The 17,678-nt window shown below is 47.0% G+C and overlaps 1 protein-coding gene across 2 annotated transcripts in view; it reads left to right on the top strand.

Annotated features, from left to right (window-relative positions):
• B3GNT2 (UDP-GlcNAc:betaGal beta-1,3-N-acetylglucosaminyltransferase 2) overlaps window positions 1,252-17,678 on the top strand; it is a 32,657-nt gene continuing 16,230 nt past the window's right edge. The window contains exon 1 of one of the 2 annotated variants that reach the window (XM_003125112.5): window positions 1,252-1,541. The gene's annotated coding sequence lies outside the window, so the exon portion shown is untranslated. Of the gene's footprint in view, window positions 1,542-15,622; window positions 17,501-17,678 lie in introns of those variants that run through there. The other variant, XM_021087479.1, reaches the window with a different exon arrangement.

The raw sequence follows: 17,678 nt of genomic DNA, 5'->3' as shown, positions 1-17,678 counted from the left end.
AGTAAGGGCACGTGGTTGAGTAGGCTGAGCTCAAAGGTGCCTGAAATTACTACTTTAGCAATTCTTTCTCTTTCAGCTAATTCCACCTCAGAAGCCAGAAAAATGCAAATAATTAAGGGTGTGGTGCTCTTAATTCCTTAGTCTGATTATCTAGAGGGGATTGCTTTCTTTCTGGAGAGATAAAACCAAAAGAGGGGATGCTGTCAGGTGCGCCTCTTGGCCAGAGGCTTACCTCCAGGCAGTACGTAAGGGGGATAGAACTGATTGTGCTAGATCTTTCAAACCAGGGCAACCTCTCCATCCGGTTGCACCGGGCTCACCTGGGGCCCTCAAAGTTGTGTCAGCAGCATCTTGGGCTCACCTTAAAATGCAGTGCTCTGGCGAGCCCGCTGGGGGACTGGGATAGGAGGGCGCGTCAGTGGTCCCCAGAGTCCCATTGGGTGTGTGGGGGGTGTAGGCACCAATTCCCCATCCAGCCTGAGGGATGTATATCACAGCTCGGCCATTAAGGCTGCACCTAGGTATCCGGGCCGTGGTGTGGGTTCGAGGCCCAGTTTCTAGGCATGCTGCGTTTTTGGCGTCCTGAGACTTGCCAGGAACCTCAAGAAAACCATCTGTAAGACACCACAAAGAGAACTAAGACTCCCCTCTCCTCATGTACTGGGTGGCTTCATAAAGATCGGGTAACAGTTCAAAGTAGGCATCATTTGAATACCTAAGAGGTGGCAGCAGGTACTGGAGGGTCAGAGAGCAATGGTCAAGTTCCATTTTGGCCCCAGGAACCCCTACCTTCATCTTCCATGGTGGAACCCCAGGGTTTTGCTGGGGCACATTGGCACAAGCACTTGGGTGGTCGCAGTTCGGCCTAGAACCAGTCACAAACACTCTGGCCAGAAGAGGCCACTGGAGTCCTCACCAGGCCATGTGCTTAGTTTCCCAACGTCAAAGGTACTACAAGAAGGATTTAGGTTAGACTGGAGTTGGAAAATAGTTCTTTTGAGCTTCGAGCTGCCCTTTTTCCCACCGAGGGTCTAATTCTTAGGGTCCCTTTCCCCTAGTTTAATCCTTTGCTTCTCAGGTATGGGCATGGAGAGACCCTGGAACCAGGAGCAACATCAGCTTGGGCGGGTCCCAGGAGCCCCTGGCAGACAGGGAGAAGCTGCGCCTTCCCTAAACTTGGGTCTCTGGGCTGCGGGCCAGACTGGGCGGTAACATGAGGGGCGGTGCCCGGCCTGATTGGCGCATCGGGCAGGGGCGGGGCCGCGAGGACCAGGAGGGCCGGGAGTCCGGAGGCGGTGGAGACGCCACGAGCCGTGAGTGAGGCGCGGCAGAGGTGGCTGCAACAAGTGCCGGAACCGAGCCCGGGCCGAGCCGAGTCAGTCACCCCGTCGCCGACACCACCAGTCCGCCCTTCGCGGGCGCAACGCATGGAGCGAGAGCGGCGGCGGTCGCCGGGCTGAGCCGCGCGGAGCGGCAGGGACGTGGATGCAGCCGCGATCTCCCGCCCCCGCCCCGCTGAGCAGGAGCTGCTCCCGGACAAGGTAGGGCCGGGCGGGTCTACACTCCCGCAGCCTCCCTCCCACCTCCCAGGCTGGCTTCGCTCCCTCCTAGCTCTCTAGTTCCTGGCTCCCCCTTCACCGCCCCCCCCCCCAATACAACCCAGTTCCTCGCCGGTTCCGGCTTCGTACCGACGCCCCAGCGGAGGAAACCGTCTCTAGGTGGCTTCTGCCGCATTTAGGTGTCCCCGTCCTCCCCCTCGGCCCCCCGCCACCTTCTTTGCCCTGAAGGAAGAGGATAACGAAACCCATGGTACCATGCCTTCTGAGCCTCTTGCTCCATTCCACACCCGCCCCGGGACCTAGGAATATCCCTCCCTCCCCACTGCACCCCAACTTCCGGGGGAGCCCGCGCGGGGGTGATGCAGGCGTTGGGAAGGGGAGTCTGAGGCTGGGCCTCCTCATTTGGGTTGTCCTGGCGTTTCGGGGAGGGGGCGGTGGTAGGTTTCGCACTTGCACCCCCGCACCCCACCCTCGCACTGCGCTGCCTCTGGTGCCGCATGGGGAGATCAGGTGTTTTGTGAGCCAAAGAGCTGCCGGCAGTCTCTCCCCACCCCCATCCGCCTGCCACTGCCACCTCTGGGTCCCTAAAGGCTGGTTTCTGTGAAACTTAGGGAGAGAACCTTTTGCTGTGACCTCTACAAAAATATTCCACGGCGCCCGCGTTGAATGATTAACCAGGCTGCTTGACCGAAACCTGGGGAGGGGGAAGGGTGGGTGCTTTGGGGAGCTCGTCGAGCCGGCCTCTGTAAAACACCTGGCGTGCAGGGTGGTCTTGGATCGGTGCGGACTCTTCCTGGCCTGCCGTGGGACGGCAGGCCGACCCTTCTGGAGGCAATGAAACCCAGTTACCTTAATTTCCAGGCCACAGTATTTTCCATTCAGGAAAGCCCCAGAATCCACTGTCTCCTATGAGAAGGGGAGAAGCAGCCTAGATAATCCCTACAAGTGTCAGAGCCTGAAACCTGGGTTGGCGAGGACACTCTCCTTAAAAAGTAAAGGTGGTATGCTTGTCTTTTCATCCCTGTCCCCCATGGCCTCCTGAACCTTCCTAACTTAGTAGTATGGTAATTTGGAACAATTATACCATATTCTCCTACCGCTCCCTTATTGGAGCCTTGCTGTAGATTTCAGATTGCAAAGCCAGTTGGTGAATATGGGCTTCTGCTTGTTATAACAAATCTTTCCGGTGTAATTTTTGCCTCGGGAGTTAATGGGATGGTTAAAGAGGTGGCTGACAGGGCCAGGACTGGGATGGTTAAAGAGGTGGCTGACAGGGCCAGGAGGAGACCCAGCTGAACCCAGCTCCGTGCTCGGGCTCCCGTCTTGAGCCCTCTCCTGGCCTCCGCCGTGTGGATCTGACAGCATACCTCCGGGGAGGATAGGTCTAGTGGTCACTTCTTCCCCCCTGTCCTAGTTCCCTCTTCTGCTTCTTTTGAATGGAGGTTATTCAGCCTGGTGGAATTTGGGAGTGTTAAAAGTCTGGGTACCCATAAACTGGATTAGATTTTAGGACCATGGACTGGCCGAAGCCGTATACTTGAGAACCTGTACTTAGAACTATACTTGAGAACCTTTCTCTGCTGCCAAGCCTTTGCACATGTCTTTATCTTATCTCCTGTTTGGAAGTACTTTCTCTGTTTGGAATACTGTTACCCTTGGGAAGCTGCCTGTAGCAGGGGCTCATGCCCTTCATTTTAATTTTTGTGCAGATGGCATGTGTGTGATGAACATGAACTTTCCGTAAGAGTTCCCACTTCCCACCTTCACTGTTCGGGTCTTGATTCTGCAGCATACTGCTCGGTGGCCTTGGACAAATTGTTTAGCATCCCTGCCTCTTTTTCCGTGTCTAGTTTTGGGGATGGTAGTGTCTGTTCCACAAGATTGTTTTTGAGGACAAATAGGAAACTTTTTGCCAAACTCCTAGTTTTGCATCATGGGAGTTAAGAATCACTTAATAAGTGGTGGTCATTGTGTAATCAATGTAGACGGTCCCCCAGGCACCAACTTCCTCTTACCAAAAACTGTAACCATGTTGATTGGTCTGACTGAGACTAAAATCAGCCAAATTTGGCAGCTGGTGGATAGCTTTTAAAATCCAGGGAATGAGGTAATCTTTTGAGAAAAATAAACATAATATGCTGGTAAAATTATGAATTGATTTTTTCCCCCCGGGTTTTTGATGGCAAGCTTAGTATATATATAGGTGACTTGTAGTTGTAAAGATTTCCTTGTTTTTTGAAGAAAACCACAATTTAGATTTCTCTAATTCTAAGATACTAAAATTCTACTAAAAATAGGAAAGTGGAACTGATTATTTGTGGTTGATTTTTCACAGTACTGTTTGTAAAAAAGTGTGGCTTTTTTTTTTTTAAGTTACATTAGGAAATGAATGAGAATCTAAGAAAGTTAATCATTTTGCTTTACCTGATGCATTGTTGGTATAAAGCTAAGATATTTTGGATAGAAACGTCACCTTTCTCAGCTGATGCAAGGATAAGAGAAAAGGTAAATCCTGGAGTTACCGTTGTGGCACAGTGGAAACAAATCTGACTAGGAACCTTGAGGTTTTGGATTCGATCCCTGGCCTTGTTCAGTGGGTTAAGGATCTGGCATTGCTGTGAGGTGTGGTGTAGGTTGAAGATGCGGCTCGAATCTGGCTTTGCTGTGGCTGTAGGCCAGCAGGTATAGCTCCGATTGGACCCCTAGGCTGGGACCTGCATATGCCTCGGGTGCGCCCTTAAAAAAGAAAAAAAGGTAAGTTCTTTGTTTCTCAAACTTTGAAACAAGAGGAAAACTTTTCTTCCCTTCTAAATTCTTTGGCTGGTCTAATAATTAAATTGACATAAGACAGATGAGCAGATTAACATAAGGAGAAAAACATATTTAATTTCATGTGTGCAGGGTCCCTTAAAAATATGCGACTCCAAAGAAGTGACCAAAGCAGGCAGCTTTCATACCTTTTAGACAAGGAAACAAACGTGGGAAGAATTGAGGAGACAGAGGGGTTTGGAGTTAGGGTAACTAACTGGTGAAGAAGTGACAAGGTTGATTTGCACAGCCCTGTCTCTGGCGCTGAGGATGCCTTCTACCCTTCCGGTGCAGGGAGGATACCTTCAGTGGGAGATTTATTTTTTGCTTTCAGGGAGACAAGGGAGGGTCAGCGTGTCCTTGCACTGGCTGTTTTCTCAAGTAACTTTAATTCAAAATAATCGGTATGTTCAAAGTGACATGTTTTGGGATGGCCTGTCCTGCTCCCCTCACACCTTATAAGTTTTAGTTTTGACAAGGCAGGGTTTTTGTATTTTTTTTTTTTTTTTTTTTTTTTTTTTTTAGGGCCACACCTGTGGCATATGGAGGTTCTCAGGCTAGGGGTCTAATCGGAGCTACAGCTGCCCGCCTACACCACAGCCACGCCAGATCAGCCACGTCTGTAACCTACACCACAGCTCATGGCAATGCTGAATCCTTAACCCACTGAGCAAGGCCAGGGATTGAACCTGCAACCTCATGGTTCCTAGTCAGACTCGTTAACCACTGAGCCACGACAGGAACTCCTTGTTTTCATTTTTAACTGTAATTTAAAAATGCTGAACCAGGGCTGTGAATGTTCTTAAAGCACATTCTGTTCTTGACGTACTGGGTCAGAGCTTTTTAATTCATTCTAACTTAATAGCAGCAATATTTGACTCTACTTAGGTTTTTGTTTTTTCTTTTTTGGCCAACCCTACAAGTTCCCCAGGGCCAGGGATCAGATCCAAGCTGCAGTTGTGATCAGCACCTCATCCTTTAACCTGATGTTCCCAGTTGGGGATCACACCTGTGTCCTGGTGCTGCAGAGATGCCACCTATCCCATTGGGCCACAAGGGGAACTCCCCCCCCCTTTTCTGACAGTTTTATTGGGCAGTTTTGTTAAAGACTTTAAAATGGAATAAATGCCAATGGTTACTTTTATAAACATGGAAATTCTTGCATCTGGGTTACTGTTTGGTTATGTAATTTATGCAGCATGTACAATAGTGGTGCATAAGTTACATATACTGAAAAATTCTCATAAAGCCCTTTTGGATTTATCTGCAAATACCCAGGAGAAGTTAAAATCATTTGGATCAGTTGCCTGGCATTTTTGGTGTGTACAGAATGTTAAAACATGAATTAAACTGGGCTCTGACAGTTTGGAAGTTGAGTTTCCTGGATTACATAATCACCAGTGCCCAGTAAAGACCATATACCCCACAGGTATGGATCCAGCTGTCCCTCCCCACTTCTCTCAAGGTGGGATAACTTGTAACTAGGTGCTTGCCAAATTTGTCTTCAAATTGTAGGATGGATAAATTCATCTCTCCAGAGAGGCAATTACCTTTGAATAAGAGGTATATGTGTGTGTGGGGTAAGGCTTTGAGCGAATTGATGTAATGATTTCATCATCACCAACTGATGATGAGGCTTTGCTAGTCTGAACAAAGCTTTGGTGGGAAGAACTTGCTACTCAATTGGTATTTTGTTATTAGGGCATATGCGCCTCAATTATTTTACTGCTGGAAAAAAATTGTTTATTTGTTACAACTCTGCATTGAGAGTTGTGGCTCCTACTATGAGTTTTTTGCACTTTGCGCATCAGCTCTGTCTTCTTGCCTGTCTTAATTTTTGTAGCAAGATTCAAACTTTTTTCGAGGGGCAGTGCTGTTGATAAAATCATAACATGTCTTGAAATATTTTGTGTAGTTTTACGTAGTTATTTCTATAGATAAGTCTTTAAGAATTTTTTTTATAGATTTTCTGTGCATCTGTGAACATTCCCTTAGAGCAAGTTTTAAAATTGTTTTTATTCTAATGTGGCTACAGATGGGAAATTCCCAAGTAGCAAGGAAATTGATACTTTCTACTTTTCATTCTGTGGCATTTAAAAATAGGTTTATTGTTCCGAAGGCTTCACTCTGATGTGATTAAGATGTACTGTGTTTACCAGAATGTTTTAAAAAACTGATTATCCAAGGGAATCAATTCTAGAGTGTGGCCGGTCTCTGTCAAGTGGTTGTATGGTGGTTTAGTGGTTAAAGAGAATGAACTTGGAGTCAATCAGAGGAGGATTTTTTTTTTTTTTTAACTTGAGGTGTGGCATAGAGTAAACTGCGTAAAGTACACTAATATTAAGTGTGCATCTCATGAATGTGTGTCCACCACTCAATCAAGAAGTAAATGTTTGTAGTACCCCTTCTGGTCAGTATTCAGCCCCTAGAGGGAACCCTTATTCTGACTTATGTCTTCTTAGATGTGACGCATATCATTGTAGATTGGTTTGGCCTATTCTTGAACTTGATATAAATGGCATTTACAGAAGCATAGAGTGTAAAGTCTTCTGTGGAACAGGCCAGGATTTGAGTTCCATTTTTGGCACACACTCACTATGTGACTGTGGTTATTGCCTGATACTCTAAGCCTCAAGTTTCCTCATTAGTGAAATAGAGGAGATAAAACCCATCTCAGCAAATTCCACTTGTGGCTCAGTAGTATCCATGAGGACGCAGGTTTGATTCCTGGCCTTGCTCAGTGGGTTAAAGGAGCTGTGGGCTGTGGTGTAGGTTGCAGACACGCTTCAGATCTGGTGTGGCTGTGGCTGTGTTGTAGGCTGGCAGCTACAGCTCTGATTCGACCCCTAGCTCGGGAACTTCTATATACCTCAGGTGTGGCCCTAAAAAAAACAAAAAAGAAAAAAAAAGCTATTTCAGATTTGCTAAGAAAATTAATACAATACACCTAAAATACCCAGCACTGTGCCTGACATACAGTTTCCTTGTCCCCCTTTTAGTTATTTAAAAAGATAACTAAATCAACTGTATCGTCTGTGTTTTCATATGCTATTTCACTGTAAAAATTGTGTAGGTTATTTATTGAAAGTTAGAAGCCAAATCTTTGTTGATTCAGCACTTTGTTGATGTAGCATTCAGCTTAAATAAGACATATTAATTGTTGTTAGTTGATCCCCAATTTTTTTTTTTTTTTGTCTTTTTGCCATTTCTTGGGCCGCTCCTGCGGCATATGGAGGTTCCCAGGCTAGGGGTCGAATCGGAGCTGCAGCCACCAGCCTACGCCAGAGGCACAGCAACGCGGGATCCGAGCCACGTCTGCAACCTACACCACAGCTCACGGCAACGCCGGATCGTTAACCCACTGAGCAAGGGCAGGGATCGAACCGGCCACCTCATGGTTCCTAGTCGGATTCATTAACCACTGCGCCATGACAGGAACTCCCCCAATTATTTTTAATAGACATTTTCTCTCTAAGTCTTAAAGTGACAGTCATTCAAGTGTTCCTTTTGGAGCTGATTGGTCACCTGTGTGAAATGAGCAGTGCTGACGGTTAGTTTACACTTGATTATGAAGCTCATGGAAGAATCTAGTTTAGGTAAGAGCCTTCAGTAAGCACCTGGGATTCCCAGAACAACGTTTTACTGCTTTATGTTTTGTAAAATAATTATTTCAGAAGCGAAAGCACAGAGCCAGTTGTTAATTGAATGCTTCAGACAACCCGTTTAAAACATTTTCAATTTTTATAGTCTTCCTACGTAAGTGAATATTGTATATTCAGGTGTCTCATGCCTCCAAGTGTTTGTGGGTTATTTTTTTAAATAGAATTTTACTTTGTGGAGCCAAAGTACTTCCTCCCCCCCGCCCCTTAGGGCTGCACCTGCAACATATATGGAAGTTCCTAGGCTAGGGGTCGAATTGGAACTGCAGCTGCTGGCCTAAACCACAGCTACAGCAACTTGCGATCTTAGCTGCATCTCCAGCCTAAGGCACAGCTCGTGGCAAATGCGGGATCCTTAACCCACTGAGCCTTCATCCTCATGGATACCAGTCAGGTTGGTTACTGCTCAGCCACAGTGGGAACTCTCTTGGGGGCTATTCTTTAAATTTAACTTTGTGGTACTATGGCATTCTTTCTAAAAGACTTTTTTTCTTATGACGTTTATTTCGGGAAAAGTCAAGACAAAGGAAAATAAAGTTATTTCCATCTCTTTGTAACTGCTGTTAACTTGGTTGTGATCCTTCTAGGTGCTTTCCTCTACTTTGTATACCTCTAGAATGAGGCTGGGAAAACATGTTGCTAAGGCTTTAGGCAAATGTAAAGCAAATTGTCTGGGCCTTGGAGATACCTGGCTGGGAAGGCAGAAAGCTTTGGAGGCTGGGATTCAAATCCATCCCTACTCTGGCCTTGTGGCTATGCCACGCAGTCCCCAGAGGCTCCATCAGATGGACCCCTAGCCTCCAGGTTACAGTAGCCGAAGGGGAAAACCTGTTCTTGGACACCCCCTACCTCTACCCCCAAGACCTCAAGAAGATAGGTAACAAAAGGGTCAGTTTGTTCACTTAGCCAGCATGCATTGATTGAGCACCTAGTGGATGCCTGGCACTGCTTGGCCCCTTATGTATTCCCAGATGGGTCAGGAGATGCTGTCAAGGAGGTAGCAATCTGGTGGGAGCTCTAACCAGGAACTAAGTGTTTCGGTAGAGGTGCAAGAGAAGTGCAGCAGTGGGGGCAGCCAAGAAAGGCTTCCTGAGGAAGTGGTGTTTGGGCTTAGCCTTGCTGGATGCATAAATAACTTTAAGGGCCAGAGAAAGGCTGGCGGAGGCAGCTGGGAGGAGGCGGCTGGGGATGGCTGGCCTGTGGTGGTGTGTCAGGGAAAGAGCACGTGATCCCAAGGGTTTGGAGGGCAGGGTGCTTAGGGGAGGGGTCGTAAGACACAGTGCAGCCTTGATGACTATGCAGAGAAAGTGGCACTTGATCGTTGTGGAGGTCGTAGGAAGCCATGGAAGGCTCCTGCGGAGAGGCTGTGGTGACATGTCACGGTCAGGCTTGCCTTTAGGAAGATGAGCTTGAGCTAGAGAGGTGGATGCCAGGTGGGTGTGCTCAGGGGCCTAGGTCTTTTTATAGCCCCCCTAATGGGGCTCCCTGCTTCCTATTTGCCCACGACAGTCTATGCTCAGAAAGAAGGTAGAGGAATCTTTAGAAACTGAATTGCTTTCCCTGCTTCTCTACTCCAGTGGCCCGTAGTCTCCCTCAGAGTAAAGCCAAAGTTCTTTGTCACCTGGCAGGCCCTTGGCTCCGTTCACCCTCTCCTATCTGTCCCCCTCACCCCCAACTGCCACAGCTCCAGTCTCTGTAGTCTCTGCCCTCGCACTGGCTGTTCAGCCTTCCTGCAACTGTCCTGCCCCCTTCCCCCCACCTTCTGTCTGAGAAGAGGCTTTCTCTGACCGTCCCTGTCCTTATCTACTGTTACTGTTCTTTGTCTGAGCCCTTATCAGCTTTATGACCACATGACTTCATTCTTTGTGAAACATTGTCTGGTTTAAGTAGGTGCTTATTATTTGTTGAATTAGGTCACTTCATCAGTCTTGCTGGGGAAAACTGAGGGCCCAAACCAGGTCAGGAAAGGTACAGAATTTAAGTGTGCGAGTGATTTATTTGAAAATGAGGCAGGCTGGGACCTGGGACCCTTTGCTGCCCTGACTGTGATGTTTGCATCTAGACAAACATCTTGAGCAACAAAATACAAAGAAACTGTAAGAGACTAAAAATAACTGAGTACATGCTGCAGTTGGAGCAAATTGAAGATACCAAAAAACTCTGAAAACTCAACTGGCACTTCTGAAGAGCCAAGAGCAAAAGCAGGGTGTCAGGAGCAAAAGCAGGGTACCATGCATGCTCCCTGCACACAGAATCACCATGGGGTAGGCTCCCCTCTGACCCAACCCCTGGACTCTGCCCCCCACCCTCACCTTATATAAAGAAGCAGCTCGCTCCCTCCTGCTGCAGCAGGGGCCCCAATAAAGCCTTTTTCGAATTCTTCTGTCTGGCCTGTTTTTAATTTCCATTAAGAAAAGCCAAGAGCCCCTTTGATGGTAACAAAGGAGAGTGAAAGAGAAAAAGAGTTATGGTGAATGGGATGAGATTTGGAAACCAGTTCAGGACGGTGTGAAGGGAGTCAGCTACAGATTATTGGTATATGGGGACTTTAAAAAAAAAATCAGATCATGGGAGGCTATAAGTGGTGTCAGAGAGGGTTCAGAGAACAGAAGTGGAGGGCAAAGGAAAGCTCAGCAGTAGGCTTGAGCCCAGAAGTGTGGAGAATGCCCATTTGAGGGAATGGGCCAAGAACAAAGACTGCCAAGAGGCAAGAGAACTAGTAGCGAATTGGAGTTTGGGTTGATCTTGAACTTGGGGTGGGGGTCGGGGTGGTGGCCAGCAGTGTTAGATGCTCTGGGAAGTCTGGAGAAGCTGAGGACTGTGAAGATTCCAGAGGGTGAAGGGGATCGGTCAAGGCAGAACCAAGGGGTGTGGCAAGGAATGGAACCTTTGCAGGAAGTTGACTGAGAAGGGAAAGAGCAGCCTGGGGGCCAGGTGACAGAGTGTTTTGAGGTGGAGGGTGAGAGTGGAGATCACCAGTGGTACAGGACCACAGGGGAGCAGCAAGGGCTGTCACCGGGGACAGTCATCTTGTGGGAGCTGGGGAGCAACTTACTGAAAAGGGAGACTGGTCCATGTGGAGGACTTGAAGTAGATTTTGGTCCCTGAGCTGACATCAAATCTTTGTAACCATGGCAACCCACTTAGGTAATTCCCTCCCCATCCCCACCCCCTGCATAATTAGGAAAAAACCTGCACAGCCAAGTTCATATGTTGATTGTTTGAATCCAGTGCAACCATGAATATGAAAGTATTAGCACTCCAGTAAGTTTTTTTCTGTGGACCATAAACTAGCTAAGGCATATAATTTGTGCTTCAGAATTCTGTTGTTTGTTTTCTTTGAAAAGTACTTAATATCCAAAAGCTTCTCAGAAAAAAACAGCTTCAAATCAAGGTTTAGATTGTTCAATGGGAAGCCTGGTGATGCTTTCAGAATTAAGTCTATTTTGGAGTTCTGGCACAGCAGAAATGAATCTGACTAGGAACATGAGGTTGCGGGTTTGATTCCTGGCCTTGCTCAGTGGGTTAAGGATCCGACGCTGCTGTGAGCTGTGGTGTAGGTGGCAGATGTGGCCCAGATGCCACGTTGCTGTGGCCCTGGTGTATACCGGCGGCTACAGCTCGATTAGATCCTTAGCCTAGGAACCTCCGTATGCCGTGGGTGAGGCCCTAGAAGACCAAAAAAAAAAAAAAAATCTATTTCTCTAACATTGAAAGGGTCACAGTGGGTTTGTTAAAAATATCATCCTCTCTAATTAAACATTTGGAATTAATGGCATGTATTTTACATTTATTTTATGGCCAAATTTAATGCTTGTTTATGAGGAACTTACGTAGCTTTTATTCTTTAAGTAAATGAGATGCAGCCCTTTTATTTTTCTATTCTCTTTACCACATAAGAATTATTTTCTTCAAATGAACTTAAAATATCTCTGAATACTCCTATTTTTAACTGTTTCTCTCTTTTGAATTTTAATCCTTAAAGTTCTGATGGATCCTCTTTAGGAGAAAAAAAAAGCCTCTTTATAATGGAAATTTTCAAACAAGTGCAGATACAGAGAGGGATAGAATGAAGCCTCAGGTGGCCCTCACTGGTTTCTGCGTGATGGCTTCTCTTTTTAGTCCCTACCCCACACTTGAGTGAGAGGCAGTGCGTGCACCTCCTGGAGTGGGAGGAGAAGTCCCTGCTGGACCTCCAGGTGTGGACGTGGGAGTCTTTGGTGCAGAGATGGTAGAAGTTCTGGTAGTGATTGGGCCCCCAAGGGGGAGGGCGGAGTGGGCACTGGGAGACAGGGATTGCTGTGCCAATATTTGCAAGGAAGGGATAGCCTGTGATATATGAAGGGGACATTCATAGAAACACTTAAATTAGGTAACTTAAACTGCTTGTTGAAAGAGGCCCAATTCCTAACCTGCTACACACTGTGCTCATATTGAACAAACAACCTGTTCTCTTTTATTTTGGCAACATAAATTTTTCTTGGCAGGTGGCCAGAGAAATCGATGTTACCATTTCTTCCTTCCTTCCTTTCTTCTTTCTTTCTTCTGTCTTTTAGGGCCGCAGCTGTGGCATATGGAGGTTCCCAGGCTAGGGGTCTAATCAGAGCTATAGCCACTGGCCTACACCACAGCCACAGCGACTTGGGATCTGAGCCGCATCTGCGACCTACACCACAGCTCACGGCAATGCCGGACCCTTAACCCACTGAGTGAGGCCGGGGATGGAACCCGCGTCCTCATGGATGGTAGTCAGGTTCGCTAACTGCTGAGCCACAACAGGAACTCCTCATCCCTTCTTTAAATATGTAGACATCTTGTTTGAACTACTTTCTCTTTATTTATTTATTTTTTTATTTTTTTGGTATTTTCTAGAGCCGTACCCATGGCATATGGAGGTTCCCAGGCTAGGGCTCTAATCAGAGCTGTAGCTGCCAGCCTACGCTACAGCCACAGCAACATGGGATCAAGCAGCGTCTGTGACCTACACCATAGCTCAACGCCAGATCCTTAACCCACTGAGCGAGGCCAGGGATCGAACCTGAAATCCCATGGTTCCTAGTTGGGTTCATTAACCACTGAGCCACAGCGGGAACTCCGAACTACTTCCCCTTTAATAGAACATTTGGACAAAAGCCCAAATTGTCACTATTTTCAGGATGTATTTTTTTTTTTTGCTATTTTTTGGGCCGCTCCCATGGCATATGGAGGTTCCCAGGCTAGGGGTCCAATCGGAGCTATAGCCACCGGCCTATGCCAGAGCCACAGCAATGCAGGTTCTGAGCCGCGTCTGCAACCTACACCACAGCTCACGGGCAACGCCAGATCATTAACCCACTGAGCAAGGGCAGGGACCGAACCCGCAACCTCATGGTTCCTAGTCGGATTCGTTAACCACTGCGCCACAACGGGAACTCCAGGATGTATTATTTTATTTTATTTATTTTTTATTTCATTTTAATTTAATTTTATTTTATCTTTTCTAGGGCCGCACCCATGGCATATGGAGGTTTCCAGGCTAAGGGTCCAGTCCGAGCTGTAGCCGCTGTCCTACACCACCGCTACGGCAACTCGGGATCCAAGCTGCATCTGCGACCTCCACCACAGCTCATGGCAATGCTGGATCCTTAACACACTGAGCAAGGCCAGGGATTGAATCCATAACCTCATGGTCCGTAGTTGAATTCACTAACCACTGAGCCACAGTGGGAACTCAAGGATGTATATTTTAAATCCATATGATTTACTTTATTTTTATTTATTTATTTTTTGGGTCCGTGCCTGTGGCACACAGAAGTTCCTGGGCCAGGGATTGAATCTGTGTCACAGCAGTAACCAGAGCCTCAGCAGTGATGATGCTGGGTCCTTAACCCAATGAGCCTCTAGGGAACTCCTGATTTACGTTACTTTTAACACCCCTCCCCCCCACCAAACCAAGAATCCTCTAGCATCTATCAATAACTTACTGCAATTTAACAACATTCGAGAAAGAGAGAATAGGCAGAAAATGAATCTGGGGGACGGAGACAATGCTTGTTTGGTGCCCTGTCTGAAGTTGCCACTCCAGGTTGGCACTAGAAAGGTTGTCTTCTGGAAGGAGGATAGCCCCTGACTCTGAAGAAGAGGTTGCATCCCAGTGGGCACCAGTTTTAATTGGTTACTCTGTGTGTGAGGAGCAACCTATGGTTTGGGGAACCTTGGTCCTGCCTCCCTGCGGTTGAGGAGAGTAGATCTCAGCTTGCCTACCTGGAGCCATTCAGGCTGGGAAACAGTGCTGCGGAGTGGAGGTGGTTCTGGGTAACTAGCTCTTGGTACCCTTTGAAGCGTCTTCAGTTTTGGGGAATCTCAAGTGCCAGGAGGAGAGGAATAAATACAGTGTACTGGGGAAACTGAGGGTGTCCTCATGGATTTGAAGGAGGTGGTGGATTTGAACCTGGGCCTTTAAGGATGGTGGCAGGATTAAGAAGCACGAGGATGGATGTTCCAGGCTGGGAGAAGTCAGCATGAGCAGTGGTGTGAGTGAGGACAGCAGTTGTTCTTAAGGTGCTGGGGCCCAGGAAGGGGTTTTGAATGTGCGTGTACTTGGATCTGGGATGAGGTCTTTGTGAGGACGCATAACGAGGATTGGGTACCTAGTACTCCTCCATCCTGGCTGTGCCAGCAGTGCAGCTCCATGTCTGCCTTCAAGTCTGACAGCAGCTGAGATGGACTCTTAAGCTTGGAGCTGCCCATTTGGGTCCTCAGTTCCTGCCCTCTCCTGCCACTCTCTGTCTTGGGAACTTCAGACAAGTTTCTGGAAGCAGTTCACTTATCTATAAAATGAGGATACCTTAGTTGGCACTCCACAGGGCTGTGGATCCCATTGGGCTCTTGGCACGCTTCCTGGGGACATGGACCAATGTTACCAAGTTCAAGCTTGCTACATGACAGGCTAATAAATTGAGAGTTGTTGGGGCAAGGAACAGTGACTTTATTTGGGAAGCCAGCAGCTGGAGGTAGTGGACTAGTGTCCCAAAGAACCTTCTTATCCCAGTTAGAATTCAGGCTCCTTTTATACTAAAAGGGGAGGAGGTGGGATTGGTTGTTGCAGACTTTGGTGTCAGCATTCTATGTTCTGGCAACCGTCCACATAGGTGTCTAAAGGTCATAATGCTCCTGTAAACTTCCAACAAGACAAATGTTATTATTCTCTGTTCTTTTTATCTCTGCATGAATGGAAAAGTGTCATAGCTTTAAAGGTCAGAGCCTTGAGAACGTATATTTCAGGCCATAGGCAACATTCTTAACTTGTAGCAAAAGCAATAGATTACAAAGGTGAAAGTAAAAGAAACAGATCCAATAGGGAGTCAGACTTGTTCTTCCCTGTTAGAAAAGCCCTGGGTGGGAGTTCCCATCATGGTGCAATGGTATGGAACCCGATTAGTATCCATGAGGACGTGGGTTTGATCCCTGGCCTTGCTCAGTGGGTTAAGGATCTGGTATTGCCATGAGCTGTGGTATAGGTCGCAGATGTGGCTTGGATCTGGCGTCGCTGTGACTCTGGTGTAGTCCAGCGGGTACAGCTCTAGTCCCTAGCCTGGGGACTTGCACATACCATGGGCGTGGCCCTAAAAGACCCCCCCCCCCAAAAAAAAAGAAAGAAAGAAAAGCCCTGGGTGAATGGGTAGGGGCTGGTGTGCAGTTGTTAATTTCTGTTGTTTTCAGGAGTATCTCTTTTTTCCCCCTTTCCCAGACTGGTTTTCCCCCTTTCCTTTTATTTTAACACAGCATTATTTACATTTCTGCACAACTCTGATTTTCATGCATGTGCTTAAAAGAGCGACTCAGGCGCTTCCTGCAAAGCCATCTTAAAGTCCAAGAGACTCCAGATGGAAAGGCAGGGAGTCCTTCGAGCCCGAGGTTCAGTGCTTAATGTTTCTTGGTGTCTCCTTCATTGTACCCAAGGGCAAGTGCCCTGATTATATTTTTTACTTTGGAAATAAATGTAGACTTTATTTTGTAAGAATGGATGGAGGTGCTCTCAAAGTCTACATTTCATGGGGACAAGAATGGCCAAATATAATTTAATAGAATGGGGAAGGGCAGTGGTTGATTTGGAAGAGTTTGTAACCTATCTTTTGGAAGTGACGTAGGTGAATCTCTGTTGGAGAAAATGCCAGATTGAATTTGGCTGCCCATGTGCTTAACATTAAAGTGATTGTCTTAAAACCTAAAGTGTTTACTTCTCTCTGGTCATTTCTTACAACCCATGGAATTAAGTGATGTGGAATGATGTAATTTTTAGAGTTAATCCTAAAACTTTGAGGAGAGTCAACTTTTAATTTGAGTTTTTCATGCATTTCACGGTGTAAAATGACAATCTACTTTCCAGCACCTATATGAAAATATTCTTTCACCACCCTTTCCCTGTATGTGGCTGTAGACAGAAGTAGCCCACACAGTAAGCACCAAATTCCTCCCCTCCCCATCTCTGTCCATGATTGCCAAGCCATGGCTGATGGCCCTCTTGTTTCCAGAAGCATCATACAAGGTCAGTTTGATAACTTAGTTTATATAATGGGATTCAGCTTCTAGTCCAGTACTGTAAATTTATGCACGAGCATTTTTATTAATTTTTAACTGCCTCTTCTTCCCCTCCCATCCCTTGGGCCTGTGTTTGTTTACAGATTTATTTAATCATATGAGACTGTTTCCTGGGATATTTTAAGGTGATGTCCTACTTTGAGATGATATCCAGTAATGCTGCTGTCCTGAGGGGTGAGGGGTGAGGCATTGAGGGGAAAGCACAGAAACTGGAAAAGGCTTATGATGGTCATGAGGAGGAGACACCCTCACTGACACCTAGACAGCCAGGGCCCTGGGAGGGTATAAGAGGAGGCTGGCAGTGTAGGGGCCTGAGTGTGAAATTATCCCCAATAATTTGTGTGGCACAAAAGGTGAAAAAGACTCCAGAATAAAATTGTCCTTTATTTAGCCCTCATTCCTTTACTGCCCCTCCCTGTGTATATCCTTCTTGTCCTTCAATCTATTGACCAAGGGTCAATATATTGTCCAAGTGGCCCATGCACGACACAGGAGACACGCATAAATGAAATGGCCCAGCCCCTGCCCTTGGTGCCCACATGCCCTGTAGGGTGTTTGACACTTGTTATCTACAAGGTGTGATAAATCAGGTAAATGTGTGTGAGATGTTAGAACAGCAAAGAGGAAGTAATTAAAAAAAAAGCCAGTCTGGCACCAGAGGGACCAGGAAGGCGCCGCAGGAGGGGGTGCTGGGGGCACTTGGCCTTTCTGGCCTTATTTTTTATGTTGATGGCCCAGAATGGAAGCTATAGGCTGTGAGAAGCCTGTGTCACCTGATGACCCCGGACGAGGCTCTGTGCCTCCCTGTGCCTTGGTTTCCTCATCTCTAGATGAGGCGGTTGGAGCATAGGAACCGTGGGGCCTTGGAAAAGAAATTCTTGAAGCTTCTTTCTGGTAATGAAATGGGGATATGGTCTGCTTGTGGAATGCGTGTGCGTGTTCTGGAGAAAACAAGTAAGAGGGTGAGAGGTACAGTTTGTGGCCAGTACTTGCTCTTCAGTCACCTTTTTCTGACACAGGCTGGTGTCCTATCCTCCCAGAGCCTGGAGGGCCCAGGCTGTGGCGCCAGAGG

The sequence above is a fragment of the Sus scrofa genome, chromosome 3 (genome assembly GCF_000003025.6).
Source record: "Sus scrofa isolate TJ Tabasco breed Duroc chromosome 3, Sscrofa11.1, whole genome shotgun sequence".
Classification (NCBI taxonomy): Eukaryota; Metazoa; Chordata; class Mammalia; order Artiodactyla; family Suidae; genus Sus; species Sus scrofa.
This window is presented reverse-complemented; position numbering and strand designations above follow the sequence as displayed.